Source organism: Lonchura striata, chromosome Z, assembly GCF_046129695.1.
Source record: "Lonchura striata isolate bLonStr1 chromosome Z, bLonStr1.mat, whole genome shotgun sequence".
NCBI classification, from domain to species: Eukaryota; Metazoa; Chordata; class Aves; order Passeriformes; family Estrildidae; genus Lonchura; species Lonchura striata.
In genome coordinates, this window is record NC_134642.1 from 52,528,596 (window position 1) to 52,540,847 (window position 12,252).

Sequence of the window (12,252 nt, forward strand, 5' to 3'; positions counted from 1 at the left end):
GAAAGAGCAGTGTCTTTGGAATGTGAGGCAAGTCCATGTTTCTGGGCAAGAGCGGGATAAGTCCGCTGTGCTGGTAAGCTTTTTCCCTGCGAGACACACTGGCAAAGCTTTTCGCTATGATGAAGTCCACTCAGTACACAGACTACGGCTGTCCGGAGCTGTCCGGAGGGAAGTGGCGCTCCCCGGCGTCTTTCTGCCGAAGCCGCGCTACGGAGCCTGCACCTGCCGCCGTCCTCATCTGTACACGAAGCAGCCGCTTCTTCGCCTCCGGGAGCCGCAGAGAGAGGTGGCTTGTACGAGGCGAAGAACGAAGCCGGCTTGTGTGCGCATTCTTCGGAGTGCTAAAGGACAGTGGCTGCAGATCCGTGCCCCTTGAATTCATGGCTGGCATGCTTATAGCAGGTGTTCCTGGACTACTTTCCTGCGTTTAGACTTCGCCCTGATACAGCCTCTCCTGGCAAAATCGTGCTCCTCCTCTGAGGCTCCAGGATGCAGAGACCTCGGTGGCAGCTGCAGAAAAGAAGGGCTGCGCCGAATTTGTCGGGAAGCAAGAGCATAAACAGCGCCTTGTGTTTGGGAATGAGCAGCTGCTGGATTTTGCAATTGCCTACACTGTGCACTGAATGCCAGGCTGGGATGTGCACACCTAAAACTACGAGCTGGGCAGGAGCAGGCAGACAGCACGGCCATCTGAGAGAATTTCCTAGCCTGCTTAGGAAAGAGCAGTGTCTTTGGAGTGTGAGGCAAGTCCATGTTTCTGGGCAAGAGCGGGAGAAGTCCGCTGTGCTGGTAAGCTTTTTCCCTGCGAGACACACTGGCAAAGCTTTTCGCTATGATGAAGTCCAGTCAGTACACAGACTACGGCTGTCCGGAGCTGTCCGGAGGGAAGTGGCACTCCCCGGCGTCTTTCTGCCGAAGCCGCGCTTCGGAGCCTGCGGCTGCCGCCGTCCTCATCTGTACAAGAAGCAGCCGCTTCTTCGCCTCCGGGAGCCGCAGAGACAGGTGGCTTGTACGAGGCGAAGAACGAAGCCGGCTTGTGTGCGCATTCTTCGGAGTGCTAAAGGACAGTGGCTGCAGCTCCGTGCCCCTTGAATTCACGGCTGGCATGCTTATTGCAGGTGTTCCTGGACTACTTTCCTGCGTTTATACTTCGCCCTAATACAGCCTCTCCTGGCTAAATCGTGCTCGTCCTCTGAGGCTCCAGGATGCAGAGACCTCGGTGGCAGGTGCAGAAAAGAAGGGCTGCGCCGAATTTGTCGGGAAGCAAGAGCATAAACAGCGCCTTGTGTTTGGGAATGAGCAGCTGCTGGATTTTGCAATTGCCTTGACTGTGCACTGAATGCCAGGCTGGGATGTGCGCACCTAAAACTACGAGCTGGGCAGGAGCAGGCAGACAGCACGGCCATCTGAGAGCATTTCCTAGCCTGCTTAGGAAAGAGCAGTGTCTTTGGAGTGTGAGGCAAGTCCATGTTTCTGGGCAAGAGCGGGATAAGTCTGCTGTGCTGGTAAGCTTTTTCCCTGCGAGACACACTGGCAAAGCTTTTCGCTATGATGCAGTCCTGTCAGAACGCAGACTACGGCTGTCCGGAGCTGTCCGGAGGGAAGTGGCGCTCCCCGGCGTCTTTCTGCCGAAGCCGCGCTACGGAGCCTGCACCTGCCGCTGCCCTCATCTGTGTACGAAGCAGCCGCTTCTTCGCCTCCGGGAGCCGCAGAGACGGTGGCTTGTACGAGGCGAAGAACGAAGCCGGCTTGTGTGCGCATTCTTCGGATTGCTAAAGGACAGTGGCTGCAGCTCCGTGCCCCTTGAATTCACGGCTGGCATGCTTATGGCAGGTGTTCCTGGACAACTTTCCTGCGTTTAGACTTCGCCCTGATACAGCCTCTCCTGGCAAAATCGTGCTCCTCCTCTGAGGCTCCAGGATGCAGAGACCTCGGTGGCAGCTGCAGAAAAGAAGGGCTGCGCCGAATTTGTCGGGAAGCAAGAGCATAAACAGTGCCTTGTGTTTGGGAATGAGCAGCTGCTGGATTTTGCAATTGCCTACACTGTGCACTGAATGCCAGGCTGGGATGTGCACACCTAAAACTACGAGCTGGGCAGGAGCAGGCAGACAGCACGGCCATCTGAGAGAATTTGTTAGCCTGCTTAGGAAAGAGCAATGTCTTTGGAGTGTGAGGCAAGTCCATGTTTCTGGGCAAGAGCGGGATAATTCCGCTGTGCTGGTAAACTTTTTCCCTGCGAGACACACTGGCAAAGCTTTTCGCTATGATGAAGTCCACTCAGGACGTAGACTACGGATGTCCAGAGCTGTCCGGAGGGAAGTGGCGCTCCCCGGCGTCTTTCTGCCGAAGCCGCGCTTCGGAGCCTGCGGCTGCCGCTGCCCTCATCTGTGCACGAAGCAGCCGCTCCTTCTGCTCCGGAAGCCGCAGTGAGTGGTAGCTTGTATGAGGCGAAGAACGAAGCCGGCTTGTGTGCGCATTCTTCGGAGTGCTAAAGGACAGTGGCTGCAGCTCCGTGCCCCTTGAATTCACGGCTGGCATGCTTATGGCAGGTGTTCCTGGACAACTTTCCTGCGCTTTGACTTCGCCCTGATACAGCCCCTCCCTGCAAAATTGTGCTCGTCCTCTGAGGCTCCAGGATGCAGAGACCTCGGTGGCAGCTGCAGAAAAGAAGGGCTGCACCGAATTTGTCGGGAAGCAAGAGCATAAACAGCGCCTTGTGTTTGGGAATGAGCAGCTGCTGGATTTTGCAATTGCCTTGACTGTGCACTGAATGCCAGGCTGGGATGTGCGCACCTAAAACTACGAGCTGGGCAGGAGCAGGCAGACAGCACGGCCATCTGAGAGCATTTTCTAGCCTGCCCAGGAAAGAGCAGTGTCTTTGGAGTGTGAGGCAAGTCCATGTTTCTTGGCAAGATCGGGATAAGTCTGCTGTGCTGGTAAGCTTTTTCCCTGGAGACACACTGGCAAAGCTTTTCGCTACGATGCATTCCGGTCAGGACGCAGACTACGGGGGTCCGGAGCTGTCCGGAGGGAAGTGCCGCTCCCCGGCGTCTTTCTGCCGAAGCCGCGCTTCAGAGCCTGCGGCTGCCGCTGCCCTCATCTGTGCACCAAGCAGCCGCTCCTTCGCCTCCGGGAGCAGCAGAGGGAGGTGGCTTGTAGGAGGCGAAGAACGAAGCCGGCTTGTGTGCGCATTCTTCGGAGTGCTAAATGACAGTGGCTGCAGCTCCGTGCCCCTTCAATTCCCTGCTTCAATGCTTATGGCAGGTGATCCTGGACAACTTTCCTGCGTTTAGACTTCGTCATGATACAGCCCCTCCCTGCAAAATTGTGCTCGTCCTCTGAGGCTCCAGGATGCAGAGACCTCGGTGGCAGCTGCAGAAAAGAAGGGCTGCACCGAATTTGTCGGGAAGCAAGAGCATAAACAGCGCCTTGTGTTTGGGAATGAGCAGCTGCTGGATTTTGCAATTGCCTTGACTGTGCACTGAATGCCAGGCTGGGATGTGCGCACCTAAAACTACGAGCTGGGCAGGAGCAGGCAGACAGCACGGCCATCTGAGAGCATTTTCTAGCCTGCCCAGGAAAGAGCAGTGTCTTTGGAGTGTGAGGCAAGTCCATGTTTCTTGGCAAGATCGGGATAAGTCTGCTGTGCTGGTAAGCTTTTTCCCTGGAGACACACTGGCAAAGCTTTTCGCTACGATGCATTCCGGTCAGGACGCAGACTACGGGGGTCCGGAGCTGTCCGGAGGGAAGTGCCGCTCCCCGGCGTCTTTCTGCCGAAGCCGCGCTTCAGAGCCTGCGGCTGCCGCTGCCCTCATCTGTGCACCAAGCAGCCGCTCCTTCGCCTCCGGGAGCAGCAGAGAGAGGTGGCTTGTAGGAGGCGAAGAACGAAGCCGGCTTGTGTGCGCATTCTTCGGAGTGCTAAATGACAGTGGCTGCAGCTCCGTGCCCCTTAAATTCCCTGCTTCAATGCTTATGGCAGGTGTTCCTGGACAACCTTCCTGCGTTTAGACTTCGCCCTGATACAGCCTCTCCTGGCAAAATCGTGCTCCTCCTCTGAGGCTCCAGGATGCAGAGACCTCGGTGGCAGGTGCAGAAAAGAAGGGCTGCGCCGAATTTGTCGGGAAGCAAGAGCATAAACAGCGCCTTGTGTTTGGGAATGAGCAGCTGCTGGATTTTGCAATTGCCTTGACTGTGCACTGAATGCCAGGCTGGGATTTGTGCGCACCTAAAACTACGAGCTGGGCAGGAGCAGGCAGACAGCACGGCCATCTGAGAGAATTTCCTAGCCTGCTTAGGAAAGAGCAGTGTCTTTGGAATGTGAGGCAAGTCCATGTTTCTGGGCAAGAGCGGGATAAGTCCGCTGTGCTGGTAAGCTTTTTCCCTGCGAGACACACTGGCAAAGCTTTTCGCTATGATGAAGTCCACTCAGTACACAGACTACGGCTGTCCGGAGCTGTCCGGAGGGAAGTGGCGCTCCCCGGCGTCTTTCTGCCGAAGCCGCGCTTCGGAGCCTGCGGCTGCCGCCGTCCTCATCTGTACACGAAGCAGCCGCTTCTTCGCCTCCGGGAGCCGCAGAGACAGGTGGCTTGTACGAGGCGAAGAACGAAGCCGGCTTGTGTGCGCATTCTTCGAAGTGCTAAAGGACAGTGGCTGCAGCTCCGTGCCCCTTGAATTCACGGCTGGCATGCTTATTGCAGGTGTTCCTGGACTACTTTCCTGCGTTTAGACTTCGCCCTGATACAGCCTCTCCTGGCAAAATCGTGCTCGTCCTCTGAGGCTCCAGGATGCAGAGACCTCGGTGGCAGGTGCAGAAAAGAAGGGCTGCGCCGAATTTGTCGGGAAGCAAGAGCATAAACAGCGCACTTGTGTTTGGGAATGAGCAGCTGCTGGATTTTGCAATTGCCTTGACTGTGCACTGAATGCCAGGCTGGGATTTGTGCGCACCTAAAACTACGAGCTGGGCAGGAGCAGGCAGACAGCACGGCCATCTGAGAGCATTCCCTAGCCTGCCCAGGAAAGAGCGGTGTCTTTGGTGTGTGAGGCAAGTCCATGTTTCTGGGCAAGATCGGGATAAGTCCGCTGTGCTGGTAAGCTTTTTCCCTGCGAGACAGACTGGCAAAGCTTTTCGCTATGATGCAGTCCTGTCAGAACGCAGACTACGGCGATCCGGAGCTGTCCGGAGGGAAGTGGCGCTCCCCGGCGTCTTTCTGCCGAAGCCGCGCTTCGGAGCCTGCGGCTGCCGCTGCCCTCATCTGTGCACGAAGCAGCCGCTTCTTCGCCTCCGGGAGCCGCAGAGACAGGTGGCTTGTACGAGGCGAAGAACGAAGCCGGCTTGTGTGCGCATTCTTCGGAGTGCTAAAGGACAGTGGCTGCAGCTCCGTGCCCCCTCAATTCACGGATGGCATTCTTATGGCAGGTGTTCCTGGACTACTTTCCTGCCTTTTGACTTCGCCCTGATACAGCCCCTCCCTGCAAAATCGTGCTCCTCCTCTGAGGCTCCAGGATGCAGAGACCTCGGTGGCAGGTGCAGAAAAGAAGGGCTGCGCCGAATTTGTCGGGAAGCAAGAGCATAAACAGTGCCTTGTGTTTGGGAATGAGCAGCTGCTGGATTTTGCAATTGCCTTGACTGTGCACTGAATGCCAGGCTGGGATGTGCGCACCTAAAACTACGAGCTGGGCAGGAGCAGGCAGACAGCACGGCCATCTGAGAGCATTTCCTAGCCTGCTTAGGAAAGAGCAGTGTCTTTGGAGTGTGAGGCAAGTCCATGTTTCTTGGCAAGATCGGGATAATTCCGCTGTGCTGGTAAGCTTTTTCCCTGCGAGACACACCGGCAAAGCTTTTTGCTACGATGCAGTCCTGTCAGGACGCAGACTACGGCGGTCCGGAGCTGTCTGGAGGGAAGTGCAGCTCCCCGGCGTCTTTCTGCCGAAGCCGCGCTATGGAGCCTGCGGCTGCCGCTGCCCTCATCTGTGCACGAAGAAGCCACTCCTTCGCCTCCGGGAGCCGCAGAGACGGTGGCTTGTAGGAGGCGAAGAACGAAGCCGGCTTGTGTGCGCATTCTTCGGATTGCTACAGGACAGTGGCTGCAGCTACGTGCCCCTTGAATTCACGGCTGGCATGCTTATGGCAGGTGTTCCTGGACAACTTTCCTGCGTTTAGACTTCGTCATGATACAGCCCCTCCCTGCAAAATTGTGCTCGTCCTCTGAGGCTCCAGGATGCAGAGACCTCGGTGGCAGGTGCAGAAAAGAAGGGCTGCGCCGAATTTGTCGGGAAGCAAGAGCATAAACAGCGCCTTGTGTTTGGGAATGAGCAGCTGCTGGATTTTGCAATTGCCTTGACTGTGCACTGAATGCCAGGCTGGGATGTGCGCACCTAAAACTACGAGCTGGGCAGGAGCAGGCAGACAGCACGGCCATCTGAGAGAATTTCCTAGCCTGCTTAGGAAAGAGCAATGTCTTTGGAGTGTGAGGCAAGTCCATGTTTCTGGGCAAGAGCGGGATAAGTCTGCTGTGCTGGTAAGCTTTTTCCCTGGAGACACACTGGCAAAGCTTTTCGCTACGATGCATTCCGGTCAGGACGCAGACTACGGGGGTCCGGAGCTGTCCGGAGGGAAGTGCCGCTCCCCGGCGTCTTTCTGCCGAAGCCGCGCTTCAGAGCCTGCGGCTGCCGCTGCCCTCATCTGTGCACGAAGCAGCCGCTTCTTCGCCTCCGGGAGCCGCAGAGAGAGGTGGCTTGTACGAGGCGAAGAACGAAGCCGGCTTGTGTGCGCATTCTTCGGATTGCTAAAGGACAGTGGCTGCAGCTCCGTGCCCCTTCAATTCCCTGCTTCAATGCTTATGGCAGGTGTTCCTGGACTACTTTCCTGCGTTTAGACTTCGCCCTGATACAGCCTCTCCTGGCAAAATCGTGCTCCTCCTCTGAGGCTCCAGGATGCAGAGACCTCGGTGGCAGCTGCAGAAAAGAAGGGCTGCGCCGAATTTGTCGGGAAGCAAGAGCATAAACAGCGCGCCTTGTGTTTGGGAATGAGCAGCTGCTGGATTTTGCAATTGCCTTGACTGTGCACTGAATGCCAGGCTGGGATGTGCACACCTAAAATTATGAGCTGGGCAGGAGCAGGCAGACAGCACGGCCATCTGAGAGAATTTCCTAGCCTGCTTAGGAAAGAGCAATGTCTTTGGAGTGTGAGGCAAGTCCATGTTTCTGGGCAAGATCGGGATAAGTCCGCTGTGCTTGTAAGCTTTTTCCCTGCGAGACACACTGGCAAAGCTTTTCGCTATGATGCAGTCCACTCAGGACGCAGACTACGGCTGTCCGGAGCTGTCCGGAGGGAAGTGGCGCTCCCCGGCGTATTTCTGCCGAAGCCGCGCTTCGGAGCCTGCGGCTGCCGCTGCCCTCATCTGTGCACGAAGCAGCCGCTTCTTCGCCTCCGGGAGCCGCAGAGACAGGTGGCTTGTAGGAGGCGAAGAACGAAGCCGGCTTGTGTGCGCATTCTTCGGAGTGCTAAAGGACAGTGGCTGCAGATCCGTGCCCCTTGAATTCATGGCTGGCATGCTTATGGCAGGTGTTCCTGGACAACTTTCCTGCGTTTAGACTTCGCCCTGATACAGCCTCTCCTGGCAAAATCGTGCTCCTCCTCTGAGGCTCCAGGATGCAGAGACCTCGGTGGCAGCTGCAGAAAAGAAGGGCTGCGCCGAATTTGTCGGGAAGCAAGAGCATAAACAGTGCCTTGTGTTTGGGAATGAGCAGCTGCTGGATTTTGCAATTGCCTTGACTGTGCACTGAATGCCAGGCTGGGATGTGCGCACCTAAAATTATGAGCTGGGCAGGAGCAGGCAGACAGCACGGCCATCTGAGAGAATTTCCTAGCCTGCTTAGGAAAGAGCAGTGTCTTTGGAGTGTGAGGCAAGTCCATGTTTCTGGGCAAGAGCGGGAGAAGTCCGCTGTGCTGGTAAGCTTTTTCCCTGCGAGACACACTGGCAAAGCTTTTCGCTATGATGCAGTCCTGTCAGGACGCAGACTACGGCGGTCCGGAGCTGTCCGGAGGGAAGTGCCGCTCCCCGGCGTCTTTCTGCCGAAGCCGCGCTTCGGAGCCTGCGGCTGCCGCTGTCCTCATCTGTGCACGAAGCAGCCGCTTCTTCGCCTCCGGGAGCCGCAGAGACGGTGGCTTGTAGGAGGCGAAGAACGAAGCCGGCTTGTGTGCGCATTCTTCGGATTGCTACAGGACAGTGGCTGCAGCTCCGTGCCCCTTGAATTCACGGCTGGCATGCTTATGGCAGGTGTTCCTGGACAACTTTCCTGCGTTTATACTTCGCCCTGATACAGCCGCTCCCTGCAAAATCGTGCTCGTCCTCTGAGGCTCCAGGATGCAGAGACCTCGGTGGCAGGTGCAGAAAAGAAGGGCTGCGCCGAATTTGTCGGGAAGCAAGAGCATAAACAGCGCCTTGTGTTTGGGAATGAGCAGCTGCTGGATTTTGCAATTGCCTTGACTGTGCACTGAATGCCAGGCTGGGATGTGCGCACCTAAAACTACGAGCTGGGCAGGAGCAGGCAGACAGCACGGCCATCTGAGAGCATTTCCTAGCCTGCTTAGGAAAGAGCAATGTCTTTGGAGTGTGAGGCAAGTCCATGTTTCTGGGCAAGAGCGGGATAAGTCCGCTGTGCTGGTAAGCTTTTTCCCTGCGAGACACACCGGCAAAGCTTTTTGCTACGATGCAGTCCTGTCAGGACGCAGACTACGGCGATCCGGAGCTGTCCGGAGGGAAGTGCAGCTCCCCGGCGTCTTTCTGCCGAAGCCGCGCTATGGAGCCTGCGGCTGCCGCTGCCCTCATCTGTGCACGAAGAAGCCACTCCTTCGCCTCCGGGAGCCGCAGAGACGGTGGCTTGTAGGAGGCGAAGAACGAAGCCGGCTTGTGTGCGCATTCTTCGGATTGCTACAGGACAGTGGCTGCAGCTACGTGCCCCTTGAATTCACGGCTGGCATGCTTATGGCAGGTGTTCCTGGACAACTTTCCTGCGTTTAGACTTCGTCATGATACAGCCCCTCCCTGCAAAATTGTGCTCGTCCTCTGAGGCTCCAGGATGCAGAGACCTCGGTGGCAGGTGCAGAAAAGAAGGGCTGCGCCGAATTTGTCGGGAAGCAAGAGCATAAACAGCGCACTTGTGTTTGGGAATGAGCAGCTGCTGGATTTTGCAATTGCCTTGACTGTGCACTGAATGCCAGGCTGGGATGTGCACACCTAAAACTACGAGCTGGGCAGGAGCAGGCAGACAGCACGGCCATCTGAGAGCATTTCCTAGCCTGCTTAGGAAAGAGCAATGTCTTTGGAGTGTGAGGCAAGTCCATGTTTCTGGGCAAGAGCGGGAGAAGTCCGCTGTGCTGGTAAGCTTTTTCCCTGCGAGACACACTGGCAAAGCTTTTCGCTATGATGCAGTCCACTCAGTACACAGACTACGGCGGTCCGGAGCTGTCCGGAGGGAAGTGGCGCTCCCCGGCGTCTTTCTGCCGAAGCCGCGCTATGGAGCCTGCGGCTGCCGCTGCCCTCATCTGTGCACGAAGCAGCCGCTTCTTCGCCTCCGGGAGCCGCAGAGACAGGTGGCTTGTAGGAGGCGAAGAACGAAGCCGGCTTGTGTGCGCATTCTTCGGAGTGCTAAAGGAGAGTGGCTGCAGCTCCGTGCCCCCTCAATTAACGGATGGCATTCTTATGGCAGGTGTTCCTGGACTACTTTCCTGCCTTTTGACTTCGCCCTGATACAGCCCCTCCCTGCAAAATCGTGCTCCTCCTCTGAGGCTCCAGGATGCAGAGACCTCGGTGGCAGGTGCAGAAAAGAAGGGCTGCGCCGAATTTGTCGGGAAGCAAGAGCATAAACAGCGCGCCTTGTGTTTGGGAATGAGCAGCTTCTTGATTTTTCAATTGCCTTGACTGTGCACTGAATGCCAGGCTGGGATGTGCGCACCTAAAACTACGAGCTGGGCAGGAGCAGGCAGACAGCACGGCCATCTGAGAGCATTTCCTAGCCTGCTTAGGAAAGAGCAGTGTCTTTGGAGTGTGAGGCAAGTCCATGTTTCTTGGCAAGATCGGGATAATTCCGCTGTGCTGGTAAGCTTTTTCCCTGCGAGACACACCGGCAAAGCTTTTTGCTACGATGCAGTCCTGTCAGGACGCAGACTACGGCGGTCCGGAGCTGTCTGGAGGGAAGTGCAGCTCCCCGGCGTCTTTCTGCCGAAGCCGCGCTATGGAGCCTGCGGCTGCCGCTGCCCTCATCTGTGCACGAAGAAGCCACTCCTTCGCCTCCGGGAGCCGCAGAGACGGTGGCTTGTAGGAGGCGAAGAACGAAGCCGGCTTGTGTGCGCATTCTTCGGATTGCTACAGGACAGTGGCTGCAGCTCCGTGCCCCTTGAATTCACGGCTGGCATGCTTATGGCAGGTGTTCCTGGACAACTTTCCTGCGTTTAGACTTCGCCCTGATACAGCCCCTCCCTGCAAAATCGTGCTCCTCCTCTGAGGCTCCAGGATGCAGAGACCTCGGTGGCAGCTGCAGAAAAGAAGGGCTGCGCCGAATTTGTCGGGAAGCAAGAGCATAAACAGCGCCTTGTGTTTGGGAATGAGCAGCTGCTGGATTTTGCAATTGCCTTGACTGTGCACTGAATGCCAGGCTGGGATGTGCGCTCCTAAAACTACGAGCTGGGCAGGAGCAGGCAGACAGCACGGCCATCTGAGAGAATTTCCTAGCCTGCTTAGGAAAGAGCAGTGTCTTTGGAATGTGAGGCAAGTCCATGTTTCTGGGCAAGAGCGGGATAAGTCCGCTGTGCTGGTAAGCTTTTTCCCTGCGAGACACACTGGCAAAGCTTTTCGCTATGATGAAGTCCACTCAGTACACAGACTACGGCTGTCCGGAGCTGTCCGGAGGGAAGTGGCGCTCCCCGGCGTCTTTCTGCCGAAGCCGCGCTACGGAGCCTGCACCTGCCGCCGTCCTCATCTGTACACGAAGCAGCCGCTTCTTCGCCTCCGGGAGCCGCAGAGAGAGGTGGCTTGTACGAGGCGAAGAACGAAGCCGGCTTGTGTGCGCATTCTTCGGAGTGCTAAAGGACAGTGGCTGCAGATCCGTGCCCCTTGAATTCATGGCTGGCATGCTTATAGCAGGTGTTCCTGGACTACTTTCCTGCGTTTAGACTTCGCCCTGATACAGCCTCTCCTGGCAAAATCGTGCTCCTCCTCTGAGGCTCCAGGATGCAGAGACCTCGGTGGCAGCTGCAGAAAAGAAGGGCTGCGCCGAATTTGTCGGGAAGCAAGAGCATAAACAGCGCCTTGTGTTTGGGAATGAGCAGCTGCTGGATTTTGCAATTGCCTACACTGTGCACTGAATGCCAGGCTGGGATGTGCACACCTAAAACTACGAGCTGGGCAGGAGCAGGCAGACAGCACGGCCATCTGAGAGAATTTCCTAGCCTGCTTAGGAAAGAGCAGTGTCTTTGGAGTGTGAGGCAAGTCCATGTTTCTGGGCAAGAGCGGGAGAAGTCCGCTGTGCTGGTAAGCTTTTTCCCTGCGAGACACACTGGCAAAGCTTTTCGCTATGATGAAGTCCAGTCAGTACACAGACTACGGCTGTCCGGAGCTGTCCGGAGGGAAGTGGCACTCCCCGGCGTCTTTCTGCCGAAGCCGCGCTTCGGAGCCTGCGGCTGCCGCCGTCCTCATCTGTACAAGAAGCAGCCGCTTCTTCGCCTCCGGGAGCCGCAGAGACAGGTGGCTTGTACGAGGCGAAGAACGAAGCCGGCTTGTGTGCGCATTCTTCGGAGTGCTAAAGGACAGTGGCTGCAGCTCCGTGCCCCTTGAATTCACGGCTGGCATGCTTATTGCAGGTGTTCCTGGACTACTTTCCTGCGTTTATACTTCGCCCTAATACAGCCTCTCCTGGCTAAATCGTGCTCGTCCTCTGAGGCTCCAGGATGCAGAGACCTCGGTGGCAGGTGCAGAAAAGAAGGGCTGCGCCGAATTTGTCGGGAAGCAAGAGCATAAACAGCGCCTTGTGTTTGGGAATGAGCAGCTGCTGGATTTTGCAATTGCCTTGACTGTGCACTGAATGCCAGGCTGGGATGTGCGCACCTAAAACTACGAGCTGGGCAGGAGCAGGCAGACAGCACGGCCATCTGAGAGCATTTCCTAGCCTGCTTAGGAAAGAGCAGTGTCTTTGGAGTGTGAGGCAAGTCCATGTTTCTGGGCAAGAGCGGGATAAGTCTGCTGTGCTGGTAAG